We start from the raw sequence: 14,020 nt of genomic DNA, 5'->3' as shown, positions 1-14,020 counted from the left end.
ATAAACCATTGCTATACTAACCATAGTTTATCCATGGTATTAGTGATACAACTGTGGTTATACAAATGGAAGTGAATCCACCAAAAAAACATGGTTACTACACGATTACTATAACAAAACCATGGTTAGGGATATTGTATTTTATGGATCATGACATGTTATATTGCTTCTTGTTATATCACTAACAAAAAATGTACCAAAAAATACATGGTAAATCCATGCTGTTGTACCACTATAATTTGCTGTTACCTCTATTTATTTTTTTTGTATGAATGTATTCTTATTTATGTATTCTGTTTATTATTATTTTAATATAACATGTTTAAATCAGTGTTGATTTATTGTGTTATGGACTATTGACATTTACATATTGTGTAATCAGAACTGTTAACTATTATTGTTATGTATTCAATTATAATTTCATACAAAATGACGCTTAGTTACTTTGTTCACGTGCACATGTAGATTGTGAATTATACTGTTTTGTTTATATGTTTTACAACCCTGTGCAGTTTTGCAATTGTGTAGATATCATAATGTGAGTTTAACATAATGTGAGTGACACAAAGATACTCCAAAAGGATAAAACATAACCATCAAGCTCATAATTTGATTTGCTGCACAGCAGTTAACATTAAGCCAGCTTTTGAAATACAGACTGTGGCACAGTGATTTTATGGCTGGTGCATTAATGGTTGCCATTCATACAGTAGGTTAAATTGCCTTCATCGCCAGGCAACATGACTCTAAATCCCTGATTATAATAATTTTGTAATTATAATTATATAATTATACTATAGGTAAATTGTAGCACAGATATGTAACCATGATACCATATTGTTGATTGTACTGCCTTGATGTTTTCTTTAATGCATTTGCCTACACATCAAGATCATACAAACATAACATGTATATGGACATAATCAATAGCAGCAGTCCAGCGAGGCTGGTTGGAATGGCTTGGGGACCAGTTTTTGCATTTTTCAAGCATTTTTCCATCATGCATGCCTCTGTTTTAATCAAATCAAGTATATTTGTATAGCGCTTTTCACAATACAGATTGTATCAAAGCAGCTTCACAGTATTAAATTAAAATAAAATAATACAACAAGGTTTGTTTCTAGTGGAATTTATTGATTGATAGAATAAAATTAAATATCCCCAAAATATCCCCAACTGAGCAAGCCAAAGGCAACAGTGGCAAGGAACCGAAACAACTCCATCAAGTGACCTAATGGTGTCCTAAAACTCCATCAGGTGACCTAATGGAGAAAAAAAAAAACCTTGGGAGAACCCAGGCTCAGTCGGGGGCCAGTTCTTCTCTGGCATTTATGAACTAGAGGCCGGATTGTAGTTTGAACTGTAAGATTAACAATATTATATGAATGCCTGGCCGAAAAGATGCGTCTTTAATCTAGTTTTAAACTGGGAGAGCGAGTCCGAGCAACGAACAGTATCAGGAAGTCTATTCCAGAGTTTCGGAGCCAAATGTGAAAATGCTCTCCCTCCTTTGGTGGATCTGGATATCCTAGGTATGACCAAAAGCCTCGAATTTATTGATCTTAAAGAGCGCGATGGATTATAGGGCGATAGAAGATCCGTTAAATAGACTGGAGCTAAGCCGTTTAGGGCTTTATAAGTCAGTAGCAATACCTTATAATTAATACGGAACTTTATAGGTAGCCAATGTAGTGATGATAAAATCGGTGTTATATGATCATATTTTCTTGATCTAGTAAGAACTCTAGCAGTGGCATTTTGGACTAACTGTAGCTTGTTTATTGAGGATGCAGGACAACCAGCTAATAAAGCATTACAGTAATCTAGTCTCGAGGTCATGAATGCATGAACTAACTTTTCTGCATCAGAAACTGATAGCATATTACGTAGCTTAGCAATGTTTCTAAGGTGGAAAAAGGCTGTTTTTGTAACATACGAAATATGATTTTCAAAAGACAGGTTACAATCGAGTATAACACCCAGGTCTTTTACTGTAGGGGATAAAGTAACAGGACATCCTACGATGTCAAAGTTGTATTGTGAGAGGTTCTGTGGGCGGTTTTTTGAACCGATAAGTATTACCTCTGTCTTGTCTGGATTTAATAAAAGAAAATTACACGTCATCCAATCTTTTATATCTTTAACACACTCTGTCAATTTGGATAATTTAGCGTTTTCATCCGGCCGTGATGAAATATATATTTGAGTGTCATCAGCATAACAATGGAAACTAATTCCATGTTTCCTTATAATATTTCCAAGTGGCATCATATATATTGAGAATAATAGAGGGCCTAACACAACGAGGGCCTGTTTTAGTATCTTTCTGAAGGTCTAACCCTGGCCTACTTTAAATAAATATGCTTGCGCTTCACCATAACAATGAGCTGCATCACTGATTGTTTTTCTCCAATAAAAACAAAGAAAAAAGCATTTTGTGTCTGTTTTTTTTTTTTTTTTTTTTTTTTTTTACCTTTCACTAAAAAGATTTGCATTTTCACTGAAAACATTAGCCTAATAAATATTTAAAGGATAGAAAATTGAATGAAAATGAAAATTCTGTTGAAATGAAAATCAGTTACTCACCCCCATGATGTTCAAAACCCATTAAGCTTTCTTTCTTCTGGGGAAAACACTTGAAGATGATCAGTTCCTTTAAAATAAATATCAAATATAAAAATTATTGTAATTACTGTATTAAAATATTAATTAGTTTATTACAGCCAACTGAGCTACTTTCAGCTATGTTGTCAAAAACAGCAAATGTTAGTGCTTAGATGCATTACATTTAGAGCAGGTAGGCAGGGCAGGTGTTTTTAAGTAGGTTATACTGAGAGAAGCTGAGGGTGTTGAGGGGGCAGTGTCTGCAGTGTGATCAACACTGTATAGCTACTGCTGGAGAAAATTGCAGCACAGGCAAAAGTGAAGGTGACTCATGCATGTAAATATACACAGTAGATATTCATCAAAGTGCCAAATTCAACTAGACCACGACATCATGACAACTTGAATATCAAGACTGAAAATCAACAAATTAAGTTAAACAGACCACCATGAATTATTTGAGATGTGCATCTATTGATCATTAATACTCCAATCCAGATAAATTAAGTTTTTTTTTTTTTTTTTACATATTTTATTTATATGAATCACATGTAATGTTGGGGGTGCTACCACGGTGAGTCAGCAAGACAGATGTAATTTAAACATCTGGTGTAAAAACCCTTCAGCAACTCAATCTCGCTGCAATTAGTCACTTTTTAGATACACAGATGTGCTTGTTTCTTCTTTTTCTTATTTATATTGGTAATTATGTGTATAATACTCAAATAGCTTTATTTATTTATTTATTCTAGAATGACCAAGTCAAATTCCTCATAAGACCAATCTTGCCTGGTGTGTAACTTATTATTAACTTATTATCGCACTCTTATGTGTTCTTTTTAGAAAAGGGCAGATATTATATGTGTACAGATTTGGGCAATCTCACGATTATGTGTTTTTATTTAATTTTCCTATTGTCAATTTTCCTATTGTCCTATTATCAACTGTTTCCATAAGGATTCCTCTTTCGATCTTCTCATCGACATGTCTCTAATATTACAAGAGTAAATTTAGAAATGTTTCAGCAATGCTTGGATCTGTGCTGGTGAAGAACCAAATGTTGTTTGATCTATATATATAATTTTTTTTAGTAGCTTTGTCCGTTCTCTCTTTTTGTCCCTTTCAAATATTTTTTAATTAATCCAGATTCATGAAGTTCCCTTTCGAATGGGAACTCGCACTGCGTTCTAGGAAGCTAATGGGGAACGCCTCAGTGTGACCGGTGTCTGAAAAACCTGTTTAAACGCAACAATTGTATTGGCCGGTGACAGCCTATTACGTCGCCACTAGTGCGACCGTGAGGTATAAGAAGGCACACTGAGAGAACATGTCATCTTCTTCTTCATCTTCAGGGACTGTTTTGTTTGAGTACATGTAGTGGTAAGAAAGCATTTACTATGATGTGAAGATATTTGAAACCAGATGGCGCACAAGACTTCTGCGTTATTTGTTTGGGCAAGGAGCATGCATGCTCAGTCCTCAAGGGGGCTGTTAGCGTGCACTGTGAGAGCTTTTCTTTAAAAAGCTCCACTCTCGTCTGTCCTTCCGAGGTTCGGGTCCTGCTCTCGCTGAGGAGGGAATGAGACTGAGATTGTGGGGCTCTCAGGTGGAGCTCGCTGATAAGTTTGAGAGCGGTATAAATCTGTTGCACTCAGCGGCTGACAAGAGTGAGCTGCTGGAGGAAGACGTGTTATCTGTCACATCTTCTGATCTAGCAGCCAGTGTTCTGTTGAAAGACGTGTTGAAATGTCTGAGTCCTCCTTGCCTGCCATTATGGAACCCGCTATGGCCAGACTTGATCTGCCATGTAAGCACAAAAAGGAGACAGCTCGTGGGAGATTAGATGATTGGTTTTTATCTGGACATAACTGCCCAGCTACCGTGAGTCTTCCATGTTTTCCTGATCTCCATACTGAGATCGAGAAGGCATGGAAAACTCGCATCCATCTACATCAGCATGTAAATCGTGCAAGGCTTTCCTATGGCCTCCTTTATAAATAAATGAGCATCAAGTTGAGGGATTGCCTACTTGATAGACTACTTGATAGACTGACGGAAAGCCTACTTGATAGACTTATTTTAGTAAGAGCTTAGTTAGTACTTCCCTCACTTGAGGTATTCAGAGTACTCAGCTCCCCTAGAGCTATGTTTATGCTCTGTAGGTCCTGGTGAACCCTCGGGTTAAGCAGTGTCACTCCCCTCGCTTGGAGGCTCATTATGTTGAGTCTTGCTTCCCAGGACTTCCATCTCTAGAATCCGATGTGGTGTGTGTTATGAAACCACACAGAGACACGAAGGCTGAGGGTACGCATGCAGTAGTTTATTTAGAGGGTAATCCGCAATCGAAAATCCAAACACAGGCTAAGGTCAAATACCAGCAAGAAAGTCCATAAAATAATAGAATCCAGGAAACACAAGCAATGAATAATCCAGAGCAACGGGCAGAATAAATCAAGACACGGGAAAACAGGATACAATGGTTGAGAATTACAGACATAACATACGCAAGAAACCAGGCTAGATATAGACAGAGGTAATGAGGTAAATGAGACACAGCTGTAAACAATCATAGATGATTAGACCAGGCAGAGAGTTATGGGTAATGAAGTCCTTAATAGAGTGGCAATAATCTGGGGTGGAGTTCCCTCTGGTGGCAATCGAGGGCACTCCAGCTGGTGAATGTAAAGAGACCTCCTAAGGAGCGGCTTCCAGACGCACCTAATATGGTCAGAGAAGTCCATGAGCTAGGCGGAGTGGAGGGCCAGGTCCATGGAATGGAAGAGGAAATGAAGACGAAGGAAGAGCAGGGAACCAAGGCGGAGCAGGCAGGGCAGGTGGCCTGGGTCGGTCAGGCTGGGCAGGTGACCAGGTCAGCGCAGGCTGGATTGAAGTTCACCCCAGCGATGCTGGAGACCAACATGGCGGAGCAGATGACCACCATAGCAGATTAGCCAGGACTGAACATCCCCACACCAGATTAGAAGACCACCACAGCCGAGTTGACAGGAGACTGAAGACCCCCACGGGGGAGCAGAAGACCACCTTAGCAAGACTATAGACCATCACGGTGGAGCAGGCAGGGCTGGAGACCACCATGGTGTAGTTGGTGGATCTGGCGGAACTAGAGACTACCACGGCTGATCAGGCAAAACTGAAACAAATCACAGAGAGAGGTTAGTGTTAACCTCAGGGGCCGGGTCAAAGCAGGCAGGGTGTTCCAGATTGACCTCTGTGGTCATCTCAGGTCAGGTTGGAAGTTCATGAATGACCTCTTATGTCGTGTCTGGGCAGACAAGCAGTTCAGGAATGACCTCTGTTGTCGTGTTGGTGCAAACAGGCAGTTCAAGAGCGAACTCCATGGTCTGGTCAGGGCAGACTGAAAACTTGGGGTCGACCTCCGTGGTCGCATCAGGGCAGACTGGAAACTCATGGACGATCTCCCTTGTCGCATTAGGACAAACAGAAAAATCTGGGGCTGGAGCAGGCTCTGGAGCGGACTCATGGGTTGGAGTGGACTGTGGAGCGAAATCATGGGCTGGAGTGGGCTCTGAAGCGAACTCATGGCCTGGAGTGGCGGCCATGTTGGAAACAGGCTCTGGTGTGGCAGCCATGTTGTGAATAGGCTCTGGTGTGGGAACCACAGGATGGGAAGGTACAGAAAGCACAGGACAAGCAACCATTATAACAGGACATTCTGGTGACCGTGGTGGGCCGGGGCTTGGTGTGTCCTGCCACCAACCCACCCCCAAAAACAATTTGTTTGGGGAAGGATCATCCTCTACTTTCCCAACAGTGAAGGAGAACCCAACTCAACTACAGTGCATAATCCAGAAATTCAATCAGCGACCCTCAAAGACCATCACAGTTGAGCTTAGAGGTCAGAGAAATTTACAATATCTAAGAAGTCCTGGATGTGGTCCGCAAGAGATCTATTGCATTGACGCAGGCGGATGATTCTTACTGCTGGATCCATGTGTAGCTAAGTCTTCTGTTATGAAACTGCATGGAGACACGAAGGCTAAGGATGCTCAAGTGTTTATTTTTAGGGGCTAATCGACAATCGAAAATCCAAACACAGTCTAAGCTCAAATACCAGGAAGACAGTCCAAAAGGAAACACAAGCAAAGACTAATCCAGAGCAACAGGCAGAATGAATCAAAACACAGGAAAACAGGACACAATGGCAGAGAATTGCAGACATAACATACGCAAGACTTAGCGAAGAGTGACTGAGAAACTGGTTATTGCCTTTCTGAGATACCTTCTCATTGTAGGCCTCTGCTAGAGAGCTGAGTCTAGAGATTCTGTTTAAGCAGACAGGTTGTAGGCTGACTAGGTTAAGATAGAATGATGTCAGCCCCCCTGGTGATTCTAGGGGTCAATGCTTATGTCCCCCTGAAGTGATAGGCCAGGGTCTTGTTTTGTCCCTGGTCATATTCCCTTAAAGGAATCTTTCATTAGGTAAATGATTCCAAGCCTTTGAGCTCTGCCCTGGGTCAAGTCCTTCCGTTTTACCTTGCGAGGTGAATGGTATGAGTGAACTTCCTGACTGAGGCATGAAGCTTGGGCAGTGGCCGTAGGGAGTAATGTCACCAACAGCGAAATACTGGTGTGTACCTTTGGGGAATTTTACTCTGACAATTAGTCCATTTGAGTCTTTAGGGCTTAGTCACAGCCAATCTAGCATGCATTCCCCTCAGCATGGTGGAGTGGGCATTTGTTCCCCATTAGCATCCTAGGACACAGTGTGAGTTCCCATTTGAAAGGGAACATCTCTAGTTACAAATGTAACCTTGGTTCCCTGAGGGGAACAAGTCACTGTGTCTCATTGCCATGCTTCGGGGCTGCCTGCATGGTCCCTTCAGATGAAGAAGTGGATGACATTTTCTCTAAGTGCCCTTCTTATACCTCACAGGGACGTCATAGGCTGTCGCCAGCCAATACAACTGTCGCGTTTAAACACATCCTTCAGACACCGGTCACGCTGAGGTGTTCCTCATTAGTGTCCTAGGATGCAGTGTCTCGTTCCCCTTCTCATGGAACCAATGTTACATTTGTAACCCGAGACGTTAGTCATTTTTCATGCGCAGAAAGAAATGTGACTATCACATACTGTAAGTGTAATAACACCGTTTGAGGCTTGCCTGTATCAAGCTTAAACTGAAGCATTTTTTTTTTATATAAATTATTATTTTTATTTTTTTTTGCATAGCAAATCCTACAAGTACTTTGTATTTGTACTTTGATATATTTTCCTGATATTACTTTGCTTATGAACAAATAACAGTAATTGCAATACCAAATCACATTTTTAAATAAACTAATTGAATAATAATATCAATATAAACTCTTATTTGATGAGAGTTTTAATACGCAAAACAATCTCTTGTACACTGATATTTTGCAAGACATGCTTTGTCACATAAAAACCTCACCTTCAACTCTAAGTATTTGTTTGTATAATAATACTAAAAATATATATACCATACTATTATAACCATGCTAAATTTCCACATGAATTGTAAGTTACTCTTTGTAATGAATTGTAAAAGTGTCTCTTCAGTATATACGTTTTTTACACATAAATAATTTATGAAGTTCTGTAAGGAGACCTAAAAATGTGCTTCACATGGTAACACCTAAGTTATCTGATTTAATTGATTTAATGTCACTGAATCAACCTGACTGACTATACCAACAAAAGTAATTTTATGTTTCGGGCCAGGTACAAATAGTTCCTTAATGCCGGGGACACATGAAACATTCTAAGACTGAACTGAACAAACTTACAGAAAAAACGTACACTAAAGCCCCGGACACACCAAACCGACGTCAAAGAAGTAGCCTAGCGCTGATGAAAGCCGACTGTGTTGTCGCCGTATTGCCTGCGTCGGGTGGGAGAAAGCTGCACTTGAACACAGCGAGAGAACTACTGCCGACTGTCAGCTAGAATGCGTGCGTGTTAATGAGACAACTGTCTATTTCTGCAGATATATTCATCTATAGGCTATTCATCATTCAAAAAGGGAAACCGACGCTGCAGGCTGCAGATACACAAACCATAAACAAAGCAGTGCGCGCTTACCGTTTTGAATATCAATCCTGCTAAACACTTTCTTTATTCCACTCCGCTTATGTTAATATTGAAATATTCGGCAAGGAACACTCAGGTAAGATGACATAACATCGAACAGCCTTCTATCTGTAGTCTACCGATTTGACTTCTTTGCTCGCTGTTTTGCTATTATTCTCGTGCACTGACTCACTGAACAGCCAATCAGAGTTCCCTCCTTTACCGACGGCCTGACGCCGATTCAACTTGTCGAATCGACCGGAAAAAAAGCCGAGGTCCAATTTCTGCAACGGTGCGGAACACACCGAGAAAACTGTCGGCCGACGCTCTAAAACGGCCCGACGTTGCCCGACGGCCGATCGTCGGCTTGGTGTGTCCCGGTCTTTACAGTTTCCAACGCCTGGAGCAGATTTTAAAAAAAAAACGACTATGAACACAAACTGAACGCAACTGTCTCTGACTCTGGGCTGGGTTTCCCGAAACCTTCTTAACGCTACGTCGTTCTTAAGTTACACCTTAAGCTGTACCTTATCGTTAATACGTGTTTCCAGAAACGTTCTTAGTTAAGTATACCTTCTGTAAGTCATACGTTCGGAAGGTTGGTCTGGACCACTCTTAGCTTTACCTTATCACTGTTGCAGGGCTATACGAATATAATTCTGAAGTTTTAATACACACAGACAGTGTTCATTTAGGCTAATTCAGGTGTTTTCATGCAAATAATAAAATTGTCAATCACACTGATTGTTGTTAGAATTTTAATTATATTATTATTATATTATTAATTTAATAAAAGAGCGCTTTTAAAGGCCAGTGAAAGCATAAGCTACTGTCAGTTAAGTTCTATTCGGACGCTAATATTGTTTCTCATGGGCTCGTCCGGTATTGTAAACATTTACAGGGGTAAGTCGGTGATTTTAGTGCCGTCCGAATCCATAATATCAGTGTTTTTTCTCACCCAACCCATGTAAAAATCCCTGTCCAAATTAGTACCTACTGTTTTTTGACAAACAGGTCGTGTGGTAATTTAATTGCCGTCTGAATCCACATCTCTGAGTTTACAAGAAGAGATTCAAAATTCACTGTTTAAATCCTTTTTGATCACTGCCGAGCACCGTACGTAAGATGTAAACTTTTATTACTGAAATGCTGGAAAGTATTTACAAGAACAATATTTCATCGCAACTCCACCTCAGCGAACAAAAATGGAAAAGAGATGAAAGCACGTCAAATTTTTTAAATGGTTATTGTGGCAGCAATATATGTTACAATTTTAAAATATGTAGCTAGACTATTATAGGCTATTATAGTTTGGATTATTTTTTATAATATCCAATAAATGTAATTTCAACTATTTCTGAAGTGCTTCTTTTATAAAAAACACCACTTTCTAGCATAAAGCAGTGAAACAGCGCCTGGACAAAAGAATAATTGATTCTCGAGCCATCGATATCAACCAATTCAGCACTATCGCCACGGACAGCACCCGATAACGTCACACGTACGAAGGTATATCTTAAGCAGCTTTCTAAGGTATAGTCCGTGGAACACGCCTAGTAATGGTATACCTTTAGTTAAGTTATACCTTATGAGTCTTCGTAGCGCGCTAAGAGACAACGTTATTGGGAAACCCAGCCCTGAGCATTTGGGCATGATCAGTTGTAAGTATCAAATTACATTTATAATCGGCCTACAGTTGTTAAGTGTGTCCCCGGCTTAAGGAAACAACTTCACAACTTTTTAAAGCACTGCAATAAATAGTAATGTAAAATACAATGAAATAAAACATTTACACAGACATTAGCATTAGTGAAGAGAGTTTAAAGAGATTCAGTTGCGTTTATTCAAGATAAAAATGACTTTTACTTACCCAGTTTTGAACATCAAACAAGTGCTCTTAAATTGCTCTTAAAAAGTGCAATTCTGTAAGGGAAGCCTGTCCTGCACATTAGTCCAAACTTCTCCTCCCCATCACATTCCACGCATCATAAAGTTGTGGAAAAAGAGGGAGCAAAAGAGAAACCGAGGTAGGGAGGGCTGCGTCCTCCTGCAGACTCTCTTGTAGTTGTTCCCGGGATGCTAAAGGTCTGAAGAAATGCAGCATTGTACTTTAATGCAGAGTGAGTAAGAGAGAGAGAGACTGAGAGTGAAATACATAGAAGGAGATTCTAAGGTCACTGTTAACTTGAAATGCAGAGACTCTCTACTCTCTACCTCTCCGGCTCGCTTTCTCCCTCCTCCTGCTGTTCTCCACACCTCTTCTTCTCCGCCCCTCCCCATTCCTCTCCTTTCCCGTCTGGCGAAGTTTTGCAACATCATGCTCCCCTCGCTGGTGCAGTCCGGGGAGTCCAGCATCTTCGCTATTACGTTTGTTTATCATTGATAAACAAACATTTCACCTCCAGGATGCTTTCCAGTATTTGTAAATCATTAGTTTGATAGGACAATTCGACGTGTGGCGTCCCGTATGTGACTTCCAGGTAAAATCTATCCATCCATATTAAGGTCACGGTAATAAAACATTATTTCCTTTTTCTCTTCTATTGAATGGCCATTCTCAATCAGAAGCCAATGGTAGTGTTTCTTGCTCCAAAGTGACACCAACCTCTGTCTAGTTAATGCCTTCCTCCAATCTTCAACTATGAGTGGGTCTCTCTTGTCCAATCTCTCTCTCTGTTTCACTCTCTCTCTCTCATTCTTACTGGTTCTATACAGTACTGTAGATTGCAATATGGGAATTGCTCTCTCTCTCTCTCTCTCTCTCTCTCTCTGAATCTCCACCCTCACACTAGCACACACACATATGCTGTGATATGGACTCCCAAGGTCACATTGTCCTATAAGTATGTGTTCGTGTGTGTGTGTGTGTGTGTGTGTGTGTGTGTGTCCGACCACAGGGGGTTGATATTGAGTGCTCTCCTATAAATCACAACGGCCCACACAGGATGATATTCTTTCAGTCAGATATCTGTGTGTGTGTAAACATCTCTGTTTAGATCAGATGTGAAACAGCTGCTGTCTCTTTTTTTGGTATCACATCTGCATCGAGCAACAACGTTGTTCTTCCGCAAATGTTCCCGAGCAAACCTAAAGATTCCCAGTCACAGTAATCAAATAAAATAAAATAAAAACACTAAAATGTATTAAAATATACAAAAATGTATCTTTTCCATATATTATTATAAACCAACCCCATATGCACACTCAGAATATGTACTCTTACCTATGCAAAAAGCAGTAAGTAAAATGTGCAGCGGTAGGCGAGACATACCTGGATGACCTACCGTCATTCTATTAGATATCCAAAATGGCAAAAACAGCAAAAAAGACCTACATATTGTAAGGGTGAAAGAAGGGGAAAACTCCAAATGTGAGACGTGACTGTCTTTCCATTTTTACCATTTTGGATAACTGTGGCCAAGATAATATCCTGTTTGTTGCTGTGTTTTTGGTGACTTTTCATTTAATTCCAGATAATATATAAAAGCAAGAGGTATTTATTTTAAAGTAAAATAGCAGAAGCACACTTTAAATAAACAATTAGTTTGTTAGGTTTAAAAAAAAAAAAAAAAGTTTTTGGGGCTGGGAAAAGATTAATCGCGATTAATCACATCCAAAATAAAAGTTTGTGTCTACGTGATATATGTGTGTGTACTGTGTATAATTATTTTGTATATATAAATACACACACATATGCATGTATATATTTAAGAAATATTTGCATGTATATACTGTATATATTTATATATAATTTATATTATATATAAATTTATATATTTTATATATAAATAACAAATATTTCTTAAATATATACATGCAAGTGTGTATTTATATATATACAAAATAATTATACACAGTACACACACATATATCATGTAGACACAAACTTTTATTTTGGATGCGATTAATCGCGATTAATCTTTTCCCAGCCCTAGTTTATATATACTGGTCAAAATAAAGTAAAAATTTGAGCACCTCGTAGCGTCTTGAAGCTCTAACATTTGCAGACCACTGCTTGATATGATGAACTACTGGAATAAAATAAATACAATTTGAGGCTGTCCTATACCTTACTAGTGAGTCATTACTGATATGTTGTTTCCCTTTTAGCCCACAAGTCCAAACCACATATGCCTTGAACGGCCAAAGCAATTGACTAGTCAAGTGTCATAGTCCATAAAACTCTGACCACAAGGGCCCCAGTCCACTTCTTCATGTATTAAGCTTTCCATTTTAACAGCTGCACTGCTGGCTCATCTGGCGTTCAATCCAATTGTTACAATTCTGGGAGGATGAGACCCAGATAATCAAATAATCTATGGGATAGTGCATTTCAGATTGCTTAGACTCAGAGCCAGACCTTTTATCGGAATAAACTTTGCAAATGACGTTGTGAACAAGAACCAACAATTCAGATTGGAAGACATGTGGATGACATGTAAAGCAACGATTAACGATACAATAATGGCTAATAAAACAAGAAATAAACACCAGAGATCAAAAAATCTGTCTGCACTAATGTAATAAGTACCTTACAAACTTTAAAGTATGTTTAAAACACGATGTGCACCCTGGAGAATTTGCGTAGCATTCAGCCAATCAGAGCTAGTGATTTTAGCCAGCTTCTGACATGTTTGTGTGCAATATGCATGAGAGGGTCATTGAAAATACTGCGGTCTGTGGGTGTGTTGTATAAAGCTGAGGCTACAGAATGCTTAGCTCGACATTTTCTCAAGCTATGAATGTCTAGTATGTAGCTTGTGATATGCTTTAAAAAGGGTCTTGCTAATCATAAGTTAATCATAATTTTTTAGCTAAAATAAACAATAGCCATTGACCTAAGCAAATAAAGTGTTATTTTACAAGTTGTTTTATAATGTTATTTTATTTATGAATGTTATTTAATGAATGCAATCTAAATTATTATTATGGGGACCAGGATATAAATGTGGGGAAAGAGGGAAGATCTGCACAAACAGCTAATCAAGTGTTTACAAGCCTAAAATAGCCGCTATGGAAAACAAAACTGTTTAGATGCATTACAGCAGAGATTAAAACGGCATCATAAATTATGCACACATAATATATTTAATATCCTGAATGAGCGCAGCTGGGATACTACAGGACTCTCAAGTGTCCATTACTTCATATTTAGTATTTCAGTCAAGCTAGGCAGTGTTCGATTTAGCTTCTCTTCCTGGAACTTTAATCATTGATCCAGTCCTGCATTGTAGCGTGGTTTGTGGTTGGTTTTACTTCAGACCTGGCAAAGCTCCAAAGAGAGAAACAGACTGAAAGAGGTAGACATCCATAGAAGGAAAAATCACTAAGGGAATCTTTGTA

The sequence above is a fragment of the Abramis brama genome, assembly GCF_963993115.1.
Source record: "Abramis brama genome assembly, chromosome: 10".
In the NCBI taxonomy this organism is placed as follows: domain Eukaryota; kingdom Metazoa; phylum Chordata; class Actinopteri; order Cypriniformes; family Leuciscidae; genus Abramis; species Abramis brama.
This window is presented reverse-complemented; position numbering follows the sequence as displayed.